Source organism: Myodes glareolus, chromosome 10 (assembly GCF_982192425.1).
Source record: "Myodes glareolus chromosome 10, mMyoGla1.1, whole genome shotgun sequence".
NCBI classification, from domain to species: Eukaryota; Metazoa; Chordata; class Mammalia; order Rodentia; family Cricetidae; genus Myodes; species Myodes glareolus.
Window position 1 is genome coordinate 47,068,519 of NC_142035.1, and position 11,894 is coordinate 47,080,412.

At 53.4% G+C, this 11,894-nt stretch overlaps 1 protein-coding gene across 5 annotated transcripts in view; it reads right to left on the reverse strand.

The window, feature by feature from the left end:
- The window catches only part of Smox (spermine oxidase), a 34,338-nt gene extending 22,754 nt beyond the window's left edge, over positions 1 to 11,584 (reverse strand). For 4 of the 5 annotated variants that reach the window (XM_085696311.2, XM_085696310.2, XM_085696309.2 and 1 more), the window contains exon 1: positions 11,428 to 11,584. The gene's annotated coding sequence lies outside the window, so the exon portion shown is untranslated. Of the gene's footprint in view, positions 1 to 5,495; positions 5,627 to 11,427 lie in introns of those variants that run through there. The other variant, XM_087911186.1, reaches the window with a different exon arrangement.
- Between the last annotated feature and the right edge of the window lie 310 nt (positions 11,585 to 11,894).

The following is an 11,894-nucleotide window of genomic DNA, read 5'->3' on the forward strand; positions in this document are numbered from 1 at the left end:
GAATATCACTGGTTAATAAAGAAGCTGCTTCGGCCTATGGCAGGACAGAATATAGCCAGGCTGGAAGAGATATATAGCGAAAGTAGAAGGAGTCAGGAGACATCATGTAGCTGCCAAAGGAGAAAGTCGCCTCTGGAATCTTACCCATAAGCCACAGCCTCATGGTGATACTGATTAATAGAAATGGGCTAATTTAAGATGTAAGAGCTAGCCAGGAATACGCCTAAATCACTGGTCAAACAGTATTGTAATTATTAAAGTTTCTGTGTGATTATTTGGGTCTGGGTGGCCGGGAAGCAAACTTACAAGCAGGAGTGGGGAGGATGTATCCCACCTTCTCCTCAGGGTCTTCAGCCACACCCACAAGCCTCACAGAGACAGCCACACAGACAAGCCCTGTGCTATTCCTAGGGAGAGACCAGGCCCACCCACTGGATGACAGAATGCCCCAAGAACAGCATTCTCCACCCCTACCCTCCAAAGGAAAAGAGTCGTACCAACAGCATGCAGGCACACGGTCTCTACAGGCCATGTCCCAGTGGCTGTGGAGTCCGGGTGAGCGCACGGCATGTGGGTGGGGTGGGGTGAGTTTCTTATTAAATCACAGGGGCACTCTAGGCCTGGACTGGGCAGATCTGAAGAGACCAGACAGCACACACAAAGTGGAGGAGAAACCCATGTTGAACCCGAGCCAGGTGGTAGGGACAAATCTTTTATTCAGTGAGCAGGTTTTAAAGAGCGCTACTGTGTGGGAATACAGAAAAGCTAAAACTGGCCCCTTAAGAACCCGACAGGTCAGAGCTTACGAGAGCCACAAAGAAAGAAGTTGGGGTAGGGGACAGGGAAGGCACTGGCTCAGAGGAAGTGAGAATGCTGTGTGGACCTTCCGGAACTTACAAAGAGGCAGGATGTGGAGCCAAGGCAAGGCAGGTCAGCGTGACCTCAGTGACTAGTCATGATGCTGCTGGGATAAACCCAGACCACTTCTTTCTCATCCAGCTGACCCTTTTACCCCTCGTGGTTAAGTCTAGGGTGTGGGAAAGATCAAAACCTACCCAAGACCAAATACCATGATGCAGATCCAACAGGTTGAGGGGTGAAGCCTGGGCTCTGTTCTCCTGCCAGGGTCATCACCAGAGATGACTAAGCTTCTGCAGTTCACAGCTCCTTGCACACACACCCCCAAACACAGCAGAACTGCACTGGGCATCACCTGCACTGACTAGGCACCACCTAGAGCAGAGGCAATTGCGCCCAGCATCACCTGCAGACACAGGTCAATCCACCCCGGATGTGAGTCATCATGCCCAGAGTCAGATGCAACAGAGATCTACATTGGTAGATATTGAAGGATGGGCACCTGGGAGGTGTAAGCTGGCAGATGAAGGAAGGGGTGGCTTTCTCATGGGCGTCTTTCCTTTCCCTTCCCACACACTGGCCGCAGCGCTGGGGCAAAGGAGAATAGCACAGTCAGCAGAAGCTGCTGACTCTTTCAAAACCACTTGCAAGAACTGAGGCTGTGAACACAGCCTCAGCCACTCAGCTCCCCCTCATCCGTCAGGGGCCCTCGTGACTCTGCACAAAGCCCGACTGTGCCTGACAGTAGATTGGGGGGGGGGTCTCCAGCAAGCCTATCTTCTCTCCTGACTCACAGAGCCTCCACTTCACCCAGCTTGAAAAGTCTGTTCCTTGCATGCAAAGAAACCCTTCAGCCTCACAACAGCAGGGCTGTCTGAGGGCTGCTGGATCTGGGGAGCAGTTGCGATGAGGGAGCCCTTGTCTTCAATAAACCCCTTTCCAGCAAAACTACCACTCCAAGGTACCCCCCTTTATAGCACAAATTACAAAGCTGAGGTATGTGACCACAGAAAGATTCACACTAACAAAAGAACCCCCAATCCAACAGTAGATGAGCACCTGAGCAGGCAGGCAGACTGCTACTTGATTTTCATATTCTATACCAAGCTTCCATGCCCTGCATCCTTCGTGCTCACAAGCATCCTGCCGCCCATTGTACAGATGAAGACACAGGCTAAGAGGCCTGAAGAGAGCAGTGGAGGCCACAGCAGGGTGCTCCATCTTTACTCAGGGCAGCAATCTCAAGGGTTGCCCGGGGCTTGGCACTTCTCCTGTCCTACCCTCTCCATATACTGACACTGTACACATTACGCCAGGTACTTGGGGCCGGGAAGAGTCACTTCAAAGCCTGGCAGTTCACCTCAGTCACACAGCCAAAACCTGGACTATCACTAGGAGGCTACCTGCTTCTTGCCCTGGGTACTTGGCAAAGTAGGCTATAGAGCACTCTGGCCTCCCTGTCCCAGGGCTAGCTTAGGCTGGCCAGGCAAACACTGTCAGACTCAACCCTTCTCCTTGGTTCCCCTGCATAAATAGGGTCCGGGATACGACAGCGTTGCTTTGCCGGGACAAATGGGAACTCCAAGAGTGGCAATCCATGATTCTCACTAGTCAGTCACTAGCCCAAGACTTCCCCCTCCTGGTGACTTTAGGGCGCTAACCAGTGCAGGAGATCAGCCAGTGAAGGGCTCTTCATACTACCCATGCAACAAGCACAACCCATACACAAGCCAGCAGTCTGCAAAGCCAACAGTGTTCCCAGCAAAGGCCACAGCTGGGTCCAGGGCCTGTGACTTATCCCATAAAACACCTGCGGAGCTAAGACACCGAGCTTATGCAACAGACATACCCTTCAAGTCTTTTTGTTAAGTTCAAAGAGACACAGGAACTCCCTGCTTTTGAAGTCTAAAGGCCCTCAAAGCATTCTGCCATTGTTGTCGCTACTTTTTATTGAGTAAAGCTGAAGGCACAGAGTGTAGCGCTAGACACCTTCCTGCGGAAGGTCCAGTTCTCACAGCAGCGCTTCCCTATTACAGAGGTGGGAGCCAAGGTCCAGAGACCTTGTCGTAAAGTCATTCTATGAGGCACAACGCCTGGTGCTCACTCTTCCCTTTCGGTCAGGGTCATATTCAAGGTCCTTCCCAAAGTTACTCTCCGAACGCCAAACCCTTCTGGTCTAACTCACAAAGTTTTGCATTATGTATGGCTTTATGTTCATTTGCTAAAGTTAAGGAGAATGAGACTCTTGTGTACTGAGTGACGGAAGCTCTTTTTACACTTTCTTCAGAGTATTTGCCTGCAGGCCACCCTAGGTGTCTCCAGCCAGCATTATCCTAAAGTCTGTTTGACCTGGAGCCTAGGGTTTCGGCAGCCTTCCAGGGACAACATCCTTGGCCCCAGAATCAAGACAGCAAGCAGACAGGAAGAGTAGGGATGGGGCACAGTTGAAGGTTTGGGTGAGGGTTCTGAGGAGGGTTACTGGATGTGGAAAGAGCATCAAGCCAAATGGAGCAGAACCTGGGTTTGACCAGTGTCCCCTTTCTGTGAAACAAGACAGTAGCCCACGGAGGTGGAGGGTGAGGCAAGAACTAGCTCATAGCTGCCAGGGTGGCTAGATTCTTTGATTTGTTTTCTAATAAATCCCAACTCGCTTCCAAGAGAGGCTTCTCTTGATCTTAAATCACACTGGCCTTAACACCCTTCCCTAAGAAGGCAGATGACTGGATGGCAGGGTATTAAACCCCATACCAGGCCACCCAGCTATGCACAAATGCAAATGCTTTTCTTCAACCTCCAACCTTGGTCCTCAAACCCTGGACTGACAGAGAGCCCAGGGTTCCAGCCTGCCTAGGAGCAGGGGAGAAGGACACAGTGACACACAGTGCCATAGGACTGGGCTGAGGCTGATGGGAAGCCCCACGAAGCATCCTCTTCCCAGATTCCACAGTGGGCCCAAGGCTGCAGCGCCAGCTTGTCAGCACCTGAGACTGCAAAGCCTGGCCCCTCCTCTGGGGCTGCTGGGATGCCACACCCTGTCTCCCCACCTGAGTGCTGAACAAAGAGACTTCACACTGCAGATGTGCAGAGGACTGTCCCCACCAGTCACAGGGAAGTATGGGGCACGCACCCCAGAACAATACCTCCTCCCTGTCCTGTGCTGACCACACCCACTCTGAGGGGGTCACATTAGCAACCCAACCACGCCCCACACTCTGAGCCAAGAAGGGGCACAGATACTGGGGGTTCCCCTACCCCAGAAGCCACTAGTCCCTGCTGCCCTAGCCCCCACTCTTCCTTTTCCTAAGCACTGCACTGGTCCAGCAGGTCTCCACCCCGGCCTCTCTTATCCAGGGCAGGCGCTTCTCTGGGTCCTTCCTGGAGACATGGCTTCCATCCACTTGTTAATCACACTGGTGAAAACGTCAAGCTGGTGCTCCATGTCACACAGTCCTTCAAAGAAGGTAATACTGTCCCCATGACATAAGTAAGAAACTGAGTCACAGAAGGTTCAGCCTCTTGCCCGGAGATCATAACCCTGCTCAGGTAACCTGTGAAGGAGGGGATGGAAGAGGAGTACATGAGGGAAGTGGCAGGACAGTGTGACACCGGCAGCAGGCTTCCCAGAATCCGGAGGTCCGCGCCTGCTACCATCAGGTACTGGGCATCAATCAGTCCTTCGGGGTCCCTTAATCATTCACCCAATGAAGACAGCAGTGACCACAAGAACCCAAAACCAACTCTGGGCCTGGGATCCATCTAGCCTATCCCTCCCTCTGTGTCCACCGACTGTCTAAGTGTGGCTGTCCCACCAAGCCTACCTCTCTCAAGAAGTGAGTCTTCAACCTCTCCGTGCCTCCCAACCACTTCTGAGCCCACCCACCGTCCATGTTTGCGGCTTCCAGGGAGCAGTATCCTTCCACATCTGCCATTCTCAAACGGTATTTTCCTGCTCAGTAAGGTTTTAGGAAATCTTTAAAAACACATATTTCCTCAGTCAAGTCAGCTTTAGAAACATGAGATCGTCTTTCTTTCCTATATAACTTGCCTGGACCTCCAAGTTTCATAAACACAGCATGACCCTCCTCCAACAGGACGGCAGGGTAGACCTGCCAATTTCTTCTCTTATTTGTCTCCTAATCCCTAAGAAGGCTTACAGCAGTCCTTTAGAAATGGTACCCCTCACTCCTCAGGGAGGCCTGAAAGGGGGGCAAGACAGGCTTGACTGTGCCCTCCTCTGAAGAGCTGGTAGAGATCAGCCTAAAAGCAGGCCAACCCCTGCCCTTCCAGCCCCTCTGGGCATGGGGTGGCATTCACCTTCAGGCACCATCTTTGGCCGAAGAGTGGTGCCAGCATCCAATGGGACCTCAACTGACTCTAAGCTGCGCTGAGCCAGGAGAGCAAGGAGCCTTGGGAGAGCCCAAGGCGAGCCAGACAGTTTTCCACACGAATCACTCGCTCAGCTGCAGCATTAGCACACAGCTTTTAATGGGAAACTAGAACGTAGGTGTATTAAACTCCTGCTCTGGAAATACACAGTGCCCCGCCCAACAAACCCTGTGACATCACTCCATGGGGGAACAGAACCTCTCTGTTTACAGACAAGGAAACTGAGGTGGCAAAAGGGAGCAGACACTTGCCTGTAGTGGTTCGGCCCAGGCCCCGACTCCCAAATACACTGGGGAGGTGACCAGGGCAGAGTAAGACCACAGCCGCAGCTCAAGTGACCAGCAGCAGCAGCGACAGGAACTCCCACAGGGCCAAGGGGAAGGAGACAGACAGCTTGTCAGGAGTGTCACAGCTGTGCTGGAGCTGAAGCCAGCTGCAGCCCCAATCTCTCGCTCCGCCCTGGCTAGAGGAAGGGTGCGCACCCCAGATTGGCTTCTCCACTAGACTAGGCTGCAGGCAAAGATAAGGTGCCCTGCCTGCCATCTACAGTCACCCTGTGTTAAGACCTAGTCACCCCAGACACCCCACTGAGGTCTTGGAACTCCAGCATCTGAGACCCAAGTGCCCACAGGTCCCTCATCTAGCCCTACTTCCAAGCAGGCCACCCCACAAGCATCTCTACATTCCTTTCTGTACTCCCCACCCCCTGGCTCCCGTCCTCACAGAGGTTGTTACCTGAACTCTGCCAAAACAGTCCACAAGGGACTGAGGGAACCTCCTGTAGGTCCCATAAACTGAGCCTGTCACATAGAACACAGGTCTAAATTCACTGCGCAGACAGGGGCCAATGGAGTAGCAATTCTGCACAGCCTATATGCTCTTAAAAATGCAGAGTCTCAACTAGGCATGGTGCACTCTGGAGGCAGAGGCAGGAGGGTCTCTGTGAGCTGGAGGTCAGTTTGGTCTATAGACAAGTTCTAGCACTGCTACAGAGTGAGATATCACCTCAAAAAAAAAGAAAAAGAGAGAGAGAGAAAGGAAGGAGAGAGAGAAAGAGAAGGGAAGGAGGGAAGGAGGGAGGGAGGAGAGGAAGGAAAGGAGGGAGGTAAGGATGGGGAAGAGGAAGGGAAAGAAAAGAGAGGGAGGGGGAGGGAGGAAAGGAAGGAGAGTAGGAAGGAGGGAGGGAGGGAGGGAGGGAGGGAGGAAGAAGGAAAAGAGAGGGAGGGGGGAAAGGAAGAAAGGAAGAAAGGAAGAAAGGAAGAAAGGAAGAAAGGAAGAAAGGAAGAAAGAAAGAAAGAAAGAAAGAAAGAAAGAAAGAAAGAAAGAAAGAAAGAAAGGCTAGACAGAAGGGAAAGGGGGAAAATGCAGATTCCCAGGCCTCACTCTGGACCCACGCAATCAGACAGGGCTGGCCTGCGTCTCGGTACAGTGAACAGGTGCATATCTGTGCTCAAGCCTGAGGAACGAGCTTTAAAACCACAGCTCTAACCATACTGTGACAGCCGTGCCCTTAACCTCCAGTGGTTCCCTGGGCCTGGTAAAGGTCCAGATTCTGCAGCTGGGTAATCAAGCTTTTCACAGCCTGGCTTCCACCCACTTCCCCAAGCTTGACCTCCTTTGCCACCCCGGGAATGCCACCAGTCCTCTGACAGGCTCGGGGACACTGGAGCACCACTTCTTCCAGGAAGCTTCTCCGAAGCACACCTGGCAAGGCTGGCCCCCTTTTATTTCCTGAACAGTGAGAACCAAGCCCTTTGTCCCTGTTGCCTCGGGACACCAGGCTAGGCACAAGAGATGCCAGGGGCCAATGACATCTAAGGAGACCCAGTGTCCAGCTCAGGCTCTGCACGAGTCTCCAAGTCAACTGAGCAAACTAGGAAGCAGGCAAAGACAGGCCTCCCTCCATGAACCTCCTGACAACTACAGCAATGTGCTTGGTGTGTGCCTCAGTTTCCTCCAAATGCAGAAGAGAAGGTCCAGTGATTCTACTTTCTCTTCTTGGGAGGAGATGGAGGGTCTGCCGAAGTGGAAGAACAGATCCCCTAAACTCTGGAACTCACAATTTGTAATAAACGTCACCCCCGTGTGGCCAGCAGCCCTCCTCAGCCAGTCAGGGCCTTAAAGGTGGTCACGGAGGTGTCACTGGAAAAGGCTCACTGGCACAGCTGCCCTGGCCTGGGTCCCACAACTGGCACCCCTTAGAAAGCCCCTCATAAGAACATAGCCCCCACGGAACTGTCAACCTCTACCGCCTCCAGGGGCCAAGAAAAAAGTCTCTCTCATCCCATTATACAGAAAGGCAGAGAGAGGCCAAGCCACTTTCAGTCCTGCGGCTCTGCCCTCACATCCTATCCTGGCCCACCTCAGACCCCAGCTGGGCTCCCAAGAGCTGGGCCGCAAGCACCACCCCGCTGTTCTTGGCAGGATCATGAAGAGGCGAGCTTGTCTGTGGACCCCAGTGAGCTTTGGCCTCTCCAGAGAGGGGGATTCAAAGAAGCAGCGACAGGGACATGAAGCAAGAGGTGACATTCTAACTAGTGTTTAGACTAGAAGCACAAGTCGCCCCCACCCCAGAACCTTGATATCAGTGTGCATGAACCCCAATTACCTGACCTGGGTCGGATTTCATCCCAGGAAAGGAAGTGGGGCCAGAAGCAAAAAATCTTGGCAGCCCACCCCAAGCAAGGGCTCCAGTTTTAAAGGGGATCAGGCACCCCTGCAAGGCAGGAAATGCCCTTGTTTGTTAAGAAGCCCTCCACTGGCCCAAATCTAAGAGGATTCCAGAGCCACTATTAGCTGTAGTATTGTACCTCCAGTCTGCCCTCAACAAAATGGAAGAAAAGTTGCTAAGAGCATCAGTGTCGATCTGAAGAGTTCTTAAACAATACCTAGCACCCACTGAGCACACTAGGTTCTTGCCCTTGACCAGATTTCCTCTACTCAGGATGCTCTCTTTGCTCCCACCTATGCCAGTTCCTGCCATTTCCTAGGTATGCCTGTTGCACACCAAATATAAAACTGTTAGCTCCTAACTCCAGCACTTGATTCACAGGGTGACTTTTAGGTCTGTCCTGGGTTCCCTGTCAAGATCTCAGCTCCCCTTCCTTGCATATCAGGGGTCCCCTGGCTCTACCCCTCTACTCTGGAGTATTAACTCCACAATGCAACACTAGATTGACTGTTCTCTACAAACTGGAAAGCCATGGACAGCAAGATGAGGGTTCATGAAAAGACACACTCCCAGCCCAGCTGCTTCTTCCTCTCAATTCCCTGGCCCCCTAGGTTTGAACATGCAGAAGCCGCCCAAGGGAGTAGGTTGAACTAAATCCCAGGCTGTCCCCACGTCCTGAATTAGAGACCCTGCTTCCTACATTCCACATATCCACTCTCTCAAACACACGTACACCTTGATTTCCAGCCAAGAAAGCAAAGGAAATCATTTGGCTGCAAACGACAGTGATCTCCCCATGCTTGGTCTCCCCATGATAGACCGGAATGACCTCAAGGTACCCATATCTTCCCAGCTTCCCCTTTTCACATCCTACTGGCTGGCTCACATTCTTGCAGCAATTTGCACAACTGCTTTTGTGGAAACAAAACAAACTCTTCAGATCACTTAAGACTACAGGAATTCCCTGTGCTAACTGTAAGGCCCATGCCTTTCTGCCTAGCCCAACCTCACCTTAATGGGTCAAGATTTCCTGAGGGGTACCTACAGGACACTAAGCAAGAGGCTTCAGATACAGCAATGGGACAATTTGTCAACAGACAGAGCTTTTAGAAGACCTGCAGTGAGCCAACCAGTCAAGGTTCTAGCCCTTAAGAAGCCCAAACAAAGTCAAGACAACTGTAACAAGGGGTTATCAACCCTTAAATAGAAAATGAAGACATTAAAGCAAGTTTTAATATGAATCACATGTAGAGGAGGGGTCTTCTACCTAGGCTAGGCTGGTATCTGGGGAAGGTATACTTAAATTTAGAGCTAAAAACTATAAGCAAAGCATGTCCAATAAAAAGCACTGGAAAATAACCTTTCAGTCAAGGAAGACATCACAAGCAAAGTCTCTGGGTCAGGGAAAAGCTTAGGGTGCTGAAGAGACAGAAGTGACTCAATTTGTCTGCCAGGGAGACTGTAAAGATGACAAGACTCAAATCAGGCTGAGAGGTCATCAGTGGCCACATGACAGAGGGTCAGATAGAAGCCATGGGAAGGTTTTGTGACTTTACTCAAGTGTTCAGCGTTCAAGTTGTTAACAAGCCCTCAAGGAATCAAATGATCTGATCAAAACGTTCTATGCTATTCTTGCCGCTCTGCTAAAAACAGATGCAAAGAAGATAAGTAGGGTACTGGGAGAGGGAGACTATGGTATTGAGGAAGAGTTAAACGGTGGCTTGGCAATGGGCAGTGGCCTGAGGTGACAGTAACAGAATCAGAGCAGGAAGAATGGGTCCTAGATAGACCCTGTGGAAAGAGTCAAAAAGGCCTTGCTCTGGGACTGGCTGTGAATGCAGAAAGGAGTCCAGGCTTCCTGTCCTAAAAGATGGGTAGATTACCAGCCATTTTCAGATGGCAGGACCTGAGAGGCTCCAGTCCCCAGTGTTGTCAGGAGCCTGCTTTACCCACATTAGTTTCCTGTCAACCGGGACACGATAAACAATCAGAAAGAGTGGTGGGACCCAGCTGGAGTCAGAGACAAAATCTGCTATTCAAAGTCATGAGCATGAAACACTTAAGATCTTTGTGTTCGGGACTGGAGAGACGGCTCAGCGGTTAAGAGCACTGGCTGTTCTTCCAGAGGACCTGGGGTTCAGTTCTCAGAACCCACATGGCAGCTCACAACTGTCTGTCACTCCAGTTCAAGGGGATCAAACACCCTCACACAGACATAGATGCAGGCAAAATACGAATAGACATAAAATAAATAAAAAGGAGATTATTGTGTTCATAAATTAATAGAGTTTTTTTTTAATCATAAGAAAGAATGAAAACTGGGGTAGAAAGTGAACAGGGGATGCTGAGAAGGGAGTCAGGAAAGGCAGTGCTGAGAACAGAACGCTGGAGCCCTCCAACAGCTAAGTGAAGCCTTGCAGGAAAGCAGGCTAAGACAGACAGGCAGGAGGGAGGAACCAGAGAGCCCGGGAAGATTATAACTCTGGGACAGAGCTTTTAGGAGACCTGCAAGGTGGGCAATGCCTGCCAGAGTGATGAGTCACTGGAGACCCTGGGTGTCTCTTAGGAGCACTGCTAAGGACGGAACTTTGGAGGAATATACATTGTAATTGGAACTGGGTCCTGGGCTTCAAGGGGGTGAAGTTCAAGGCCCAAAGGGGAGACTGTGGAATTAGAGGACGTAAGCCTGTTCTCACAACCTGCTGGGTAGGAAACCCTGGGGACACTTAAGGAGATGGTCACAGGGCCCAGGAGCCTACGAGGAAGAACGATCCTTCGGGCCCTGTAATAGTCCTTCCTCTGTAAGAGGTAACAGAATACAAATACGAGGGCCATTTACACACCTTCTTGACCCTCCATTTACCCATAGCCCCGCGGACCTCCACTCAGCACCCGCTGTTTCTCCCCTAAGCTCCGCCAAGTGGACCCCAGGTGGGACCACGCTGTGCCACTACCAGTAGGTTCCTCCAACAACCTGTGGGCACGGCTGGAAGAAGGGCCAGTCACTGTGCGGTGCTTGTTCCTTGTGCAAGATCCGAGAGGTCCGTGGACCACTCACCTGCTCCCCAGCCGCGCCACCCCGAGGCCGACAGCCGGCCTCCGCACCCCTTCCCGGCGAAGCGACTGCTCCAACTCGCCCTACCCTTCGGAAGCCTGGCTCCCGCCAAGCCTGGGGTAGACTGCGAGTCTCCGGGTGGCCCTCGGGAGAGCTGCTCCCCATTCCTCTCGCTGTCCCAAAAAGACCCGCGGACGCCGGGCCCCGGTCGCCGGCGCGAGTTGCGCTCCCTCCGCTCCCCAGCGCGCACCCTCCGGGCAGCTCGAGTGTCCAGCCGGCTTTGTCTGCGCCGCCGCGCGGGGAGCCCCGGGGATGCGGCCCGGCCCCCGGAGTCGCGACCGCCCGGGACAGCCGCCTCTGCCCACAACCCACCGACCGCCGCCGGCCTCCGTGGGAAGCCCCTCGCCTGCGCGGTGCCGTGGCTGCCTGCGCCCGGGCCGGGGAGGCCGCGCCGTACCTTTCCCTGCGAAGCCGGGGAGCGTCTTCGCGAGCGGCCTCGGCCTCTCCGCCTCCCCTCCTCCGCAGCCGCCGGGCTTCCTCCTGCAGCCGCCGCCGGGACCGTAGGGCCGAGCCAGCCGCCGCGGCCTGTGCGGGGGCCCCGCTCCGCCTCGCGTCCCCGGCCCACCCCGCCTGTGCGCTCCGCCCCGGGCCCGCCCACCGGGGGCGGGGAGTCCGAGGCCACCCGGCCTGGAGCCGCCGGCGGCACCGCCACCTGCGATCCCCTATCTTCGCAAATGGGACGCCTCACCCATCCATCTGCCGAGGAACAGAGCCAGCCCTGCGCTGCCCCGCCCTGTAAAGCCAACGAGGTCTTCCGGCACTGTCAAAGCGCGCCCGCCTCAGTTTACCCAGACTCAGGAGCCGCCCTTTCGAAAGGAAAGAGAGCCCCCTCTCCTCCTGGGCTGCCTCTCCTCACCCAGGTCT